Below are 13,726 nucleotides of genomic sequence, written 5' to 3'. Positions count from 1 at the left end.
TCCTATCCGATTTGGCTGAAATTTTGCAAGTGTTGTTTTGGTATCACTTCCAACAACTATGATAAGTATGGTTCAAATTGGTTCATAACCTGATGTAGCTGCAATATAAACCGATCTCCCGATTTGACTTCTTGAGATATAGCTGCCATATAAACCGATCTCCCGATATGACTTCTTGAGTTTCTTGAGGGCCCAATTCATATCCAAATTGGTTGGAATTTGCACAGGTCGTTTTAGTACGACTTCCAACCGCTATGCGAGGTATGGTCTAAACCAGTTCATAAGCTGATATAGCCGCCATATAAACCGATCTCCCGAATAGATTTCTTGAGCTTCTAGAGGGCGCAATTTTTATCCAATTTTGTTGAACTTTTTCACAGGTCATTTTTGTATGATTTCCAACCACTGTACCAAGTATGGTCTATATCGGTTGATAACCTGATATAAATGTCATATAAACCGTTGTCCCAATTTGACACTTTGAGCCACTAGAGGGCGCTATATTTACTCGATTTGCCTGAAATTTTCAAGGTGGTATGACGCAGCCCATCGTAACACAGAGGTTAACATGCCCGCTTTTGACGCTCAACGCCTGGATTCGAATCCTGGCGAGACCATCAGAAAAATTTTTCAGCGGTGGTTTTTCCCCTCCTAATGCTGGCAATGCCGTTCGGACTCGGCTATAATAAAGAGGCCCCTTATCATTGAGCATAAACTTGAATCGGACTGCACTCATTGATATGTGAGAAGTTTGTCCCTGTTCCTTAGTGGAATGTTCATGGTCAAAATTTGCAATTTTCAATTTAGCTATGACTTCTAACAGCCATGACAAGTACGGTCCATATCGGTCAATAACTTGACCGATATATATACATTGAAAAAGTCATTCAAAGAATATGGCAAATGCAATCCATGGTGGAGGGTATATAAGATTCGACCCGTCCGAACGATTTTATTTGTTGACAGATAAAAATGTTAGTCGTGTTTTGATTTGCTCTTCGATTTTTTACTATTCAAAAAAAAATGGATTAAAGCAACTGTATTAAGGTTTGTTTGGTACTGTTAAAGTGGTACTTTATCATCTGGCGAGAGTAGGACTGGCAACCAGCAGATGTTCTATTGTTTCCTCTTTCTTGATGTTCTCACAGATTCTGCAGCAAGCTTTAGTTATATCCTTTATTCTAACAGCATATTTTCCAATCAGACAGTGACCTGTTATGAGGACACAATGCTTGAGATATCTGTTTTTGCCAACGACTTTAGATTGGACCACCCTATCTTGAAGCGTTCACAATCCAGCATCCCCAATTGTTGACTATCTTCTTCCGTTGCCCTTTGGGCCTTATCTCGAAGAATAAGCTAACATGTCGCTTGAAGCATACCCATAGATTCCAGTTTCGCTGGAATTTAAAATGCACTTCTTAGTGCCTTTTTATATATGTTCACCGGTCAAAGATGGCTTTTGAATCCAGAATAACGTTCTCCGAAGATTTAATGGTGACCTATCAATTTATTTGAATATTTGAACTGTAGACTTTCTTTTGTTCGCACATGCTACTAAATATTTATATATTCTCTTAGTAGCATATATTAAAAATAGAGCATAAACCCATATTTCTCTATTAATTGCTAAAATATTTCATACAACTGATACAACTAAATAAAATATGCCTGAAAACTAGTTTGGTGTTCAATTCTATATTTTATCTGTTCCTGCTCTAGTTGTTCAATTCCATAGATATTTTAAAATATGTTTCCAGGTTTATAAGCTAGTACGCAAAAAGTTTATTGGTTTTTGTCAATGAAAACCGGCCAAGGGCACTTGTCATCAAACCAAATGGAAGTGGATTCATTTGATAAGATGACAAACCTCAAAATATTTCGTTGTTTGCTTGTTTTCGATATAAACAAGTACTTGCTAATAAATAATGATGAAAAAAAAAAATCCCGACACAAAATGAGATAATCACGTATAGAATTTGTTAATGAATTTTACAAAAAAGATGAGGTAATTAACACCAAGACTTTCTAAGAGATGGCTTATAGAGAAAGAATGAATCAAAAAAAAAAGATAACCTGAATATGTGTGAATATAAACTATCATAAACCCTTAATTAACCAAATTTACTACTACTTCCAATTTCTACCTTGGAGCAAATTGATTTTAAACTTTTAATTCACCTCCCACTTTTAGGTTGATGATGCCCCAAAGCTTTTCAATTCAAAATCATGTTTCTTTCTGCTTTAATCAAAATTCCCATTCACAAAATGCAACTAGCAATTATTTTCTTTTATTGTTATGGTGAACAAAATTCAAATATAATTCAAATCATTTAAAATAATTATGCGAAATTATATTTAGTTATTTGTAGCTGTTCCAGATAACAAAAAAACACAACTACAACAACTTTTAACCATACCAAGATCTCAACTCATTTCCTTTGAGACCATATGAAGTCATAGCCTGAGCCCGGGCTACACACTCAGCTGCACAGCAAGTGCCTGAGATCATTTTGTCGTTTTTAGCTTGACTGACTGGCTTACGCTGTTTTGAATTTGTGATTACCATTCCAAATTAAAAGTGGAAATATTCACTTGATGCATTTTAAAATTTTTCTCCTTAGCTATTTTGCAAATTAAAATTTTTACTCATAAGTGGCTCAAGAACAATAATGAAAATATTGTATATTGCACATAGCCCCCAAAAATTGTTGACAATGACAACAACCTGCTGCAATGGATGTCAAACAGAGCGAATGAGCCAGCTGGCAGAATTAATCAGTCAGTCTCATAATCTTAGTTGTGGGGCACAGTGATAACATATGGTTAACATTTTTAAATGGTTTGCGCAGTCTAGACGCTCAAGAAATCAAGACCCCAGATAGGTTTATATGACATCTATATCAGATTATCAATCGATTTCAACCATACTAAGCACAGGTGTTGAAAGTTCCAATAAAACACCTCATGCAAAATTTCAGCCAAATCGAATAAGAATTGTGCCCTCTAGTGGCTCAAGAAGTCAAAATCCAAGATAGGTTTATATGGCAGCTATATCAAAACATGGACCGATATAGCCCATTTACAATCCCAACTGACCTACACTTATAAGAAGTATCTGTTCAAAATTTTAAGCGGTTAGCTTTACTCGTTCGAAAGTTAGCGTGCTTTCGACAGACAGACGAGCCAACAGACGGACGGACGGACAGGGCTAGATCGACTTATAATGTCATGTCGATCAGGAATATATATACTTTATGGGGTCTTGGACGAATATTTCAAGGAGTTACAAACAGAATGACGAAATTAGTATACCCCCATCCTATGGTGGAGGGTATAACAAGGGATTGGTCTGTAGAAGATTTTCCATCTCAGGAGAGCCATTCCTCCCCCAAAAAAGGGTAAAGTAGAACTATGGAAACGAAATTGGACTAAAAAGAAAAGTATCTGAGAATAATGCAGGAATTCCATATCAAAATATAAGGGGGGCCACCATTGCCCATAAATCCTCCCTTCCCTAATGATCCCCTCGCTTAAAATTTAAAGTTATTCTGGTGTTGAGTAAATTTGAATTCCAATTTTGGCAGCAATCGTGGGTGAGAGGCCGCCAAATAACCCCCAAAAGTAAACTGTGAGCCGATCGAGATAATATGAGACTAAAAGAAAAGGTCATTGGAAGTGGAATACGAATCTGATCTGATATTAATTTTAGAACCCAAGTGTCGAAGGTAGCCGCCTGACTCAGAAAAAAACTCAAAAACTTATCTGCAGTTGAACCGGGACCATATGGAACTTAAATGAAAGGTCTTTGAGAGTAATGACCAAGTGTCGAATATTAAGAGCCAAGAGTCTGAGGTCTACCAAATATCTCCCAAACAATCATGCAGAATGATCGGGAAAGTATAGGATTTAAATGAAAGGACTTTGGGATTATTATGCAAATGCAAATTTGCCCATGAACATTTCGTTAAGGTGCAGGGCAAACTTCTCTTTATACGAATCTTATATTCGAATTTGGGGACAAGTAACCGGGGGTCGCCATAAAACTCCTCTAACGGACATGCATGCCGATCGTGACTATATGGGGCTCAAATTAAGGGACTTTGATATTGGAATACTGGCTCCGGGTTCATAATATTTGAAGAAACATTACATTTAAAAAAGTCGCTTTAGGGTGTAGCGAAGCGCACTGGGGCATCTAGTGTCATATATCAGACAAATGTTTCCTATTTAAACCGGTATTGGGGACCTAAGGGTCTAAATTTACGCCCAGAAAAGAGTGAGATCTACCTGGTTACGAAGAAGAAGAAGGTCGGCCAATTTGAGGCATCACATTTCTTCAACAAAGCGATTTCGTTAATCGACACGGTCCAATACTGTAGAGAATGATATCTTAGATACGAAATTGAACTGGAAGTGCCACCTCCAGGAACTTACTGAGATGGCTCATATATGTTGAGCACTACGTAAACGGGCCATAGGCACGATATGGGGTAAATCCTGAGAGTGAGGATAGTCTACTAGCTGTACAGAAGAGTGTTTACACCAATGCTAACTTACTCCTCAGCAGTTTGTTAGACTGCGATGGAGAAAAAGTGCAAAAAATTACATTACAACAGGGTCAGAGAACATGTTGTCTGGGACTGTTGGGGCAACAAGAACCATGCCTACTAGGGCACTGAAGACTATTTTAGATATGCAGCCCGTAGACAAACAGATTAAGTATGAACCAGCCACTGAGGCTATAAGACTTAAGGCATTGGGTGAATGGATAGAGGATAGGAGCCGGTCATACCATCGCGGAATAATAGAGGCGACGAAAGCAAACTTGGAAAAGGTTTCGTATGGGATACCTGAGACCAATCTTGTGTTCGAGTGCAAGGCACTGCTGGCAGCGGCACTGTCTTGGATTGAATGACCTCTGCAATTGGCATGTTACACGGTTGGATCAAAGTTAAAGAACAGATTGGTATGAGTTATGCATTGAAGACTCAGTGTCTGAGATCTTTTCCGACTGCCTGACCAAAACTCGGTCCTGAGGTGGTGGTGAAAAGTATTAGCCGATTTTTAAGGTATTACAACCATTTTAAGTTTTTTTCTGGGAAATTTTTTTGTTCTACGCAAAATTTAACAAGCGTACCAGCCAGAATACTTTTCAAAGACTAATAAGTTATGATGTTCGCATAAAATCCTTAAAGAAATAAGAACTTAAAGTGTAAATTCTGCATGTCAATGTAGGACATCCTCACAGCTTCTGTTGAAATCATTACTTGCAATCTTTAGTCTATCAGCATATGTTCAATCAGCGTACCAGCCAGAATACTTTAAAAGGCCTAATAAGATATGAATGTTCGCATAAAATCCTTAAAGAAATAACAACTTAAAGTATAAATTCTACTTGCCAGTGCAGGGCAAATATGTAAAAGATATTCTATGGTTCCCCCTTCCTCGACATCCTCACAGTTTCTGCTGAAATCATTACTTGCAATCTTTGGTCTATCAGCATATGTTCAATCAGACAATGACCTGTCATAACAAAAACAGTGAGTGAGACTAATGATCTAGCCCAGTACGGCAAAGCGGGACAACACTTCTAGTTTAGATTGGTCCTCATAATCTTGGGGCATTCACAGTCTCCAGTTTATAACCATGTGTAATCCGTAGCCCTTTGGTGTTATCTCGAAGATAAATTTTTTAAAGAGATGCAAGCATTTAAAGTTTTTTAGGAGAATTTAATTTTTCCTCGCAAATTTCATGAAGAATATCCCAATTTCGATGTTTGCAAACATCCAGATCGCTTTAAATAGCCCAAAAAGTTGCGCATGTTTACATCCCTTACTTCAGACCAATCCTAAAAATATAAGAACCTAAAGTGTAACTTATTCTTCTTCTTGCAAGTGTTGGGCAGACATATCGCACAAGTTCTTTTGTTTCCTCATCCTTGACATGCTCTTAGCTTCTGCTGAAATCGTTAGTCCGGAGGCATTAGTTGTAGCATTAAATTCATTACATCAGATGATGTCGCCTTTAAACGAAACTTATCCCTATCCTATTTTCTTATGTTAGTACTATACATATAGGTCTACAAATAAAACATCTCAATACGATTTTTGGAACTCTAGAAAACTCGTAAGGTTACCTTACTAAAACCACTGTGCTTGATTCGATTACATTTAACCGACATTGCAAACGTGCTGAGAATCTACATAATTTTTTTTTTGCAGCTTTTCAAAAAATTCTAATAAATGCTATTATTTGTCATTAATGCTGTTGCTTCTATCCTACTCATTACAATGCTATTTTTCAACTTAAAAAATGTTGTTTTTCATTCTTTATTTTTGCCAATCTATTAAAAACCTGCGGGTATGTTGTCATCGTCATCATCATCCTCATCAGTTGTAGTCTCAGCTACAATAAGGCGGCTTTTGGCAGAAAATCGTTTCTGTATGATAAATATTTAGCTGGGTAAGTAGGTAGATATTCATTATAAGCCCGCATTCATTCATTCCATACCATTCCATTCCATCTAGTATTCATAATAAATCTTCAGCACAAACGAAATATAACAAAGAAAGGAGATGGGGCTAAAGACCAAACCAAAAAAACCCACAAAACCTTAAGAATTATATTTTTAATTTGTATTTTACGACCTAAAGACTTTTTTGCTTTTATTGTGAATATACCAGATTAAGATATGGTGCTATTCTCAGACAATCATTACGATTTTGCGTCAAGATTAGTTGTTTTTGTATTTTTGGTGTGGATGTCAAATATAACTGACGCCTCTTGATGATGATGATTAAGTTACACACCTTATAAAAATATTTGCGTTTTCCAAAAAAATACCGGCGACATCATTTTAATATGAATTGCGATGGTCTGGCTCAAAAGGTAACAAGAAGACTTTAGGTGATTTAGTTACATTAAGAATTTAAAAAGTGCTTAAATGTCATTACTTTTCGAGGATAGACATAAACCTACTGTTTTAATGTGATTAGACACACTGAAGATAAACCATGGATCATGCTACAGCGCAATTTTATGTATGATAAAGTCGAAGGACCAAATTTAGTTATAGAATGATCAATCAATTTTATGTATGAATAAGTCGAAGGGCCGAATTTAGTTATACAATGATCAATCATTCTATAACTAAATTAAAATTTCATTTAAGACCGTTTGAGGTTAACCTGAAACCCTTAGAAACGAACGTGCGAATAGGTTGTTTGGCAATCGTAGTTGCGAACATCAAATATTAAGCCCAAGCAAACTCTAAATTAGACGCTAATTTAGGAGTTACAAGCATTTTAAGTTATATATGAAAGGAACATGCAATCCGGGTAGTGAAAAAACGAAAGTAGTAGACGGATCAGGATCCTCTTCGAATGACTTTTGGAGTCAAGTTACAAGCATATGGGGAGTTACAAGCATTTAAAGAAATGTCCATCATGAAAACCGGGAAATTAAAAAGCAAAAGAACTAACCGGATGGAGATTATCTTCGAAGGACCTATAGACGGCGATATCGGCAAGCGGCATACAATCCGGAAAGAAGAACGAATACTCGATAATTGATGGCATATTTAAGATTTATAATCATTTTAAGTTATGTTCGCAAGAATTTTGCAATCCACATAAAAGAACGCATGCCCAATAATTAAAACCTCAGTACTATGCCTGACCCTCTACAATCCGGAAAAAAGAACGAAGACTCGATGACTGTTAGCATATTTAGGAGCTACAAGCATATTAAGTAATGTTCGCAAGAAACTTGCAATCCAGATAGAGACTATCTTCGAACGGCGTAAGTCAAAGCTTCGAAGGTGGTGTTTAAAATGTTATATTTTCGCTTGCTAGATGTTGGCAGGCGGCATACAATCCAGAAAGAAGAACGAATACTCGATGTTTGATGGCATATTAGGGAGTGACTAGCATTTTACGTTATGTTCGCAAAAAACTTGCAATGCAGATAAAAGAACGCATGGCCTGTGATTGGAACCTCACTACTATGCCTAATCCTCTTCGAATGACCCCTCGACGTTGTAAGTCGAGTCTCAAGCATTAGATTATTAGTACTGTCAATGCAGACTAAAAAGCTTATAACCTCAATAATCCTCCCTCGTTGCAGATTTTTTTTTTTCGTAATTATGTATTGACATCATACTGGGAGGTATTTTAAAAGCAAAACTTGTATGTTATTTTATTTGAATATTAAAATATGACATGCCTTCGACGACGATTGAAGACAATTTAAAAGCAAATTTATTTTCACACAACACACAAAGCAGGTAGTAAATGCTAATTTCTTGTAGGCATGCATAACGCAGGCCTTCTGCCACACATACTGCCAGGCGATATTTGAAAGTCATTTGATTTATGTAAAAGAATAAAGCAAACTATTAAGCCAATATACAAGACGGACTATTAGGCTTACAACGCACCAACTTAAACTTAAAAGCTAAGAGATTTTCTTAGCCATGGCTAAAAGAGGAGTAAGTATGGGACAGGTTTTGTGGCTGCTGCAGCAGCTAAGGCTGCTGTTTTGCTGGCTGCTTGGCTAAAGTATTTTTATTTAACTGGTTTCGGTTGATATTTTAACAGTAAAGAAATATTGCAAAAATTTGCCAACAACAGGTGGAAACTGGATTTGGCTAATACCAGTACAAAATGGCTATATGGACATACTACATATGTTCATAACTAAGATAACTATTTTTCTCTCTAGCCTTTGTGGTTAGTTGTTTGGCATTTTTGCTTCTTTTTTGGATTTATTGGAAGCCTCGGAAGACACCTGATATATTATTTTGTTTGTTAGCATGAGAAAAAAGATGTGCAATATAATGAATGTGTCAGGAAGCAAACCGTTAGGGGATTATTTTCAAATCACACAAAAATATCTTTGAATCATTAATTTCAAAAAAAGAGACAATTTAAATAAGTATGAAGCAGAACCAAATGGTATATTGCAAACTAATTGAAGTTGGTTTAAGATTGTTTAAGAATAAGTTATTAAATAATTTTCTTCTTTTATTTCAATCAACAGGTAGATTGGAAAGGCCTGTGATGATTATAATAAAAGTAAGCCATTAAAAAATTCTTAAAAACAAATCTAAGGAAATTTGAATGCTATGACCACTTCAACAACGGCAAACTCTTTAGAGTAAACCCAAGCATTCGCTGAAGGAGGAGCTCAAAAACTAGTTGTACATTTAGGAGTTACAAGCATTTTAAGTTATGTTCCACCAATTATATCAACCAAAAACACATAACCAGTAGACGTAAACAGTATGTGGTAACTGAAAGGGAATAAGTCGCATAGAATCATTAATTTCGACAAAAAGAGACATTTCTGGTACTATAATATGCTTTGCCCCTGTTTCTTAATGGAATGTTCATGGGCAAATTTTCCATTTTCAATATGCTACATTGAAAAAGAAGTCTCATTTTGGTTACTGAATGTTTCGCCAAGAAACTACTTTAATCAACAGGTGGTTTTGTAAGATTTACGGCCTGTGATTATAACAAAACTAAAACTTAAATGAATTCCCAAAAACCAATGGCACTTAATTAGATAGAATTCAAAAAACTCAACACATAATTAATAGCTTCCTTGGAAAACAAATATCGATAGATAGAAAAGAGGAAATAAGACTAACAAAAAAAAACAAGTTGGGAATATTTAAAATTGGGTGGGGTACATCACATCATCAATATAGCCCAGAGATATTTAAGACACTAGAGAAAAAAATTAAACTTGTTGGAATTAAAGAGTGATGCTTAAAAACTTGCAAATTACGAAAAATATTTTATGAATAGTAAAATAAAGATGAAGAATAAACAGGAGACACTGAAAGTTCTAATAGAGCCACATTTGTGAGCAACTAAAATGATGTCATGTATGGAAATACTGCTCGACAGTTTTGCTCAGATTCAATCTGTTATCATTTTTACTCCAGCACTATGAGAAATTACTATATTAGGGAGGCACATCGTCCATACTTCAAAGGTAGAAAAATTCAAACACGCCCCCACTAAGTAATTTGTTGACGATACATTTCTTCAACAGAAATACACTACGAATACTATCCTGGATATTGAAAGGACATTTAGGCTAACAAATGGAGAAATTGTTGTTAATCCCTGTTCTAAACCCCTTGGGATCCACACTAATATTTCCCAATAGACAAAAAAAATAAATTTATAGCGGAATTGTTACTGCAAACTTGGGAGATAATCCGAAGGCGTGTGTCAAAACGAACACCTGTCTGTACGTCAACTATTAATGAGATTATACGCAGAGGTTAGCATGTCCGCCTATGACGCTGAACACCTGGGTTCGAATCGTGGCGAGACCATAAAAAAAATTTTTCAGCGCTGGCTTTCCACTTCTAATGCTGGAAACATTTGTGAGGTTCTATGTCATGCTTAACTTCTCTCCAAAGAGATGTCGCACTGCGGCACGCCGTTCGGTCTCGGCTATAAAACGGAGGCGCCTTTTCATTGAGCTTAAAAACTTAAATCGGACTGCACTCATTAATATGTGAAAAGTTTGCCCCTGTTCCTTAGTGGAATGTTCATGGGCAAATTTGCATTTGCAGCGGTGGTTTTCCCCTTACTAATGCTGGCTACATTTGTGAGGTATCCTGCCATGTTAAAACTCTTCTACCAAGTGGTGTCGCTACGCGACACCCCGTTCGTACTTGGCAATAAAAAAGAGACCCTTTATCATTGAGCTTAAACATTAATCGGACTTTACTTATTGATATGAGAGTAGTATTCCCTGTTTCTTAATGGAATGTTCACGGGAAATTTATCAGTATTTAGTAGGGTGCCGGACATATAACTTCGTCCCAAAAAACGCATGTCTCTAGGAAATTAACGGCAAAAGTAGATTATGGAGAAATGGAAAAAAAAATTGTGCCCAGGAAAACGATAACGAAGTTTTTTTTGTGTTCGGACCTGGGGGCCCTAAAACGCCACTTTGCCCTACCCAAGTTGAATAGTATGGAATATAGGCAATATGGTACTCAAATTAAAGGAAATATTGCGTAGAATATTGTGGAAAAAGTGGTAAGATTTAATCCAACGACAATAAAGTACTCAAATCGAAGGAAATTTTGCGTACCACACGAATATGGTGCGAAAAAGTCATAAGAGTTAATCCAGAGGCTCTCAGGCGTTGAGAATTTTGAACCCCTTTTGAAAAAATCGCGTAGCACCCTAAAATGAGCCCAGACACCCCCTGTCTCACTCAAGCAAAATTATACGGATACTGTAGGCAAGATGGTACTCAAATTAAAGCAAATCTTGCATAGAACACGAATATGACAAAAAGGGAAGAATAAACCCACCCAGAATTTTGCACCCTCTTGAAAAATTGCGAAAAAGTTCCAAAATGAGACCAGATCAGAAAGTTTTTTTGGGGCTCGGCTTGGGTTCTGTCTGAAGGCCTATCACCTCCTTACCCTCTCACCTCCCCATTGAATATCGTAGGAAAAATTAAACTCAAATTAAAGGAAATTTTTCGTACAACACTAATATGGTGAAAAGAAGAGTTAATGCAGCGGCTACTAGCTGTTGAGAATGTTGACCATATTTTGAAAAATTTGCGAAAAGTGAGCCCAGGATTATGAATTTCTTTTAGGAACTCGGGATACGTCCCTTGCTCTACCCAAGTGTAATTGTATGGAATATAGGCATTTTAGCCTTCCTTAAATGTGGAATCGATTTATAATATGTCGACGATATGTTCTAAGAATTGATAGAGTGTATACTATATACTCTATAGGCAATATGGTACTCAAATTAAAGGAAATTTTTCGCTGAAATCGAATATGAGGATTTAATCCAACGGCTTCTTCTTGAAATTGAAGGGAATATAGGCTATTCAGTGTTCCTTTATGACAGCGTTGCCCACATACCCTAATTGTAGGACCCCAAAAATTAATTGTAGCATATCGACGATATGACTATGAATCGGTAGTTTATAGGTAATCTAGTACTCAAATTAAGGTGTATTTTTCATAGAAAACAACCATGAGAAATTTGTGAAAAGGGTTTTAAGTGAATAGAAAATTTGTGTAAGTCAATACGTGAATTTTTTTTTTTAACAATTACAATTTTACAACAGGAGAAGAGGATTGATTTTAGTATTGTAAAACTGCCTTAACGTGATTTTTTTTTTAATTTTCATTAAAATTCTTCCAAAAAGGCTCTAATTTTTTAAAGCCCCTCCTGTAGGCGAAATTTTCTTTAATTTGAGTACCATACTCCCAATATTTGGTGTAATTTCGCTTGGATAGGGCCATGGCGTTCCCAGCACAACAATCGAACTTCATATTAGTGTTCCTGGGATCATTTTAGGAGGTTTGCTTATTTGTGGTTAATATTTTATTGTTTTACAAAACCTTTGTTTTTACAACTTACCTTTTTAAACAATCAGCCTTATATGAATTTTTTCGTTGTTAATCCAAAAATTATTAAGGCAATTTTCTAAGCTGACAATAAATAAGCGCCAACAAATAATCCTTTCGTTGTAAACTGCAATAAATCCAAAATCAGTTTTCTTTTCTAAATTGAGACTTTTTAACACAAGTGGAATTAAATTCGAATTTTGCCACAATTAAAAATAAAAAAATTTTATATACAAAATTTCAAGTATTTTGTTTACTCTCAGAGGTTTAATAACAAATTTTGTAAGCTAGTTTTCAAGTGTTTAAACAAATAATTGAAAACGTTTTGATTTTTTTCAAGATGGATAAACAATCGATTTTGCTTCGTTTTTTCAAAACTTTTTCCTATATGGTAATCACTTGTTTGGGAAATCACTTAAAATCTTTCACTTTTTCCAATAAAACTCAAAATTTATGGTTATTGTTGTTGTTTTTTTTTTCAATTAACTAAGGGAAACCTTTTGAAAGTTGTGTTTGTTTTTATTTTTATTTCCAAAGATGCATCACTGTTAACTGCAGCAATGCAGATGATCACACAGATACCAACTAACCAAAATGTCTTCGTTGTCAATGAAGTTGAAAAAAGTCGAAAAACCGGAATTACAAAAAACGCTCCAAAATGACAATGGCTAGTCAAAAAACTTCAGTTTTTTTCTTCTTTTTAAGATTAGTTTTCTGCTGTTTTCTTCTTAAATAAACACTCTGTTTCTTTTGCTTGCTTTATTTTTTTTTTTTTGTTGTTATTTAACCGATCGATCCGATATTGAACACCGCCCGGTGAGATGTATGCGCGCGAATGCGACCAAAGTTCTGCGTTGTTACATTGACAAGTTGCAATCAACCACAAGCAGCAGTGTAACTCAAACTTCAGATACCTTTAGATAAAAACCAAACAGAAAAAACTTTAACCAACTAAGCGCGTCGTGCACAGTCATACAACTCAAGACTCTACTCAGTGAACTGAAAAACAGAAGGAGAAAAATAATAACAAACAAATGAAACTACTTTAGCGCGTGCGTTTGTTGTATGGAGACCGAGACCGACAAACACATATACAGACCTCCGAAAGAAAAAAGAAAAACGTGTTGTTCGTGCGTAGCTTAACAAACGAAGACTATCTCTCTCTTAAAGACGTTGACTGAGTCCAAGCCAAGATAAATTCTGTTGCACCGCACTTAAGCTTTTTTTGGTCTTGAGAGTAGTTTCGTTAACAATGGCAAAAGCTTAGTGTGTGCTAATAGATAAAAACCGAAGCTACAAATATTTATTGACGAA

General features: G+C 35.8%; 1 protein-coding gene across 5 annotated transcripts in view; it reads right to left on the bottom strand.

Annotated features, from left to right (window-relative positions):
- Positions 1-13,598, bottom strand: part of LOC106085492 (uncharacterized) — an 84,736-nt gene extending 71,138 nt beyond the window's left edge. Inside the window, exons 1-3 of one of the 5 annotated variants that reach the window (XM_013249775.2) lie at positions 13,512-13,598; positions 13,003-13,411; positions 12,426-12,539 (exon numbers count right to left, since the gene is read on the bottom strand). The gene's annotated coding sequence lies outside the window, so the exon portion shown is untranslated. Of the gene's footprint in view, positions 1-12,425; positions 12,540-13,002 lie in introns of all 5 variants that reach the window. The other 4 variants (XM_013249782.2, XM_013249790.2, XM_013249766.2 and 1 more) reach the window with 4 other exon arrangements.
- Between the last annotated feature and the right edge of the window lie 128 nt (positions 13,599-13,726).

This window comes from Stomoxys calcitrans, chromosome 4 (assembly GCF_963082655.1).
Source record: "Stomoxys calcitrans chromosome 4, idStoCalc2.1, whole genome shotgun sequence".
Taxonomy (NCBI): Eukaryota; Metazoa; Arthropoda; class Insecta; order Diptera; family Muscidae; genus Stomoxys; species Stomoxys calcitrans.
This window is presented reverse-complemented; position numbering and strand designations above follow the sequence as displayed.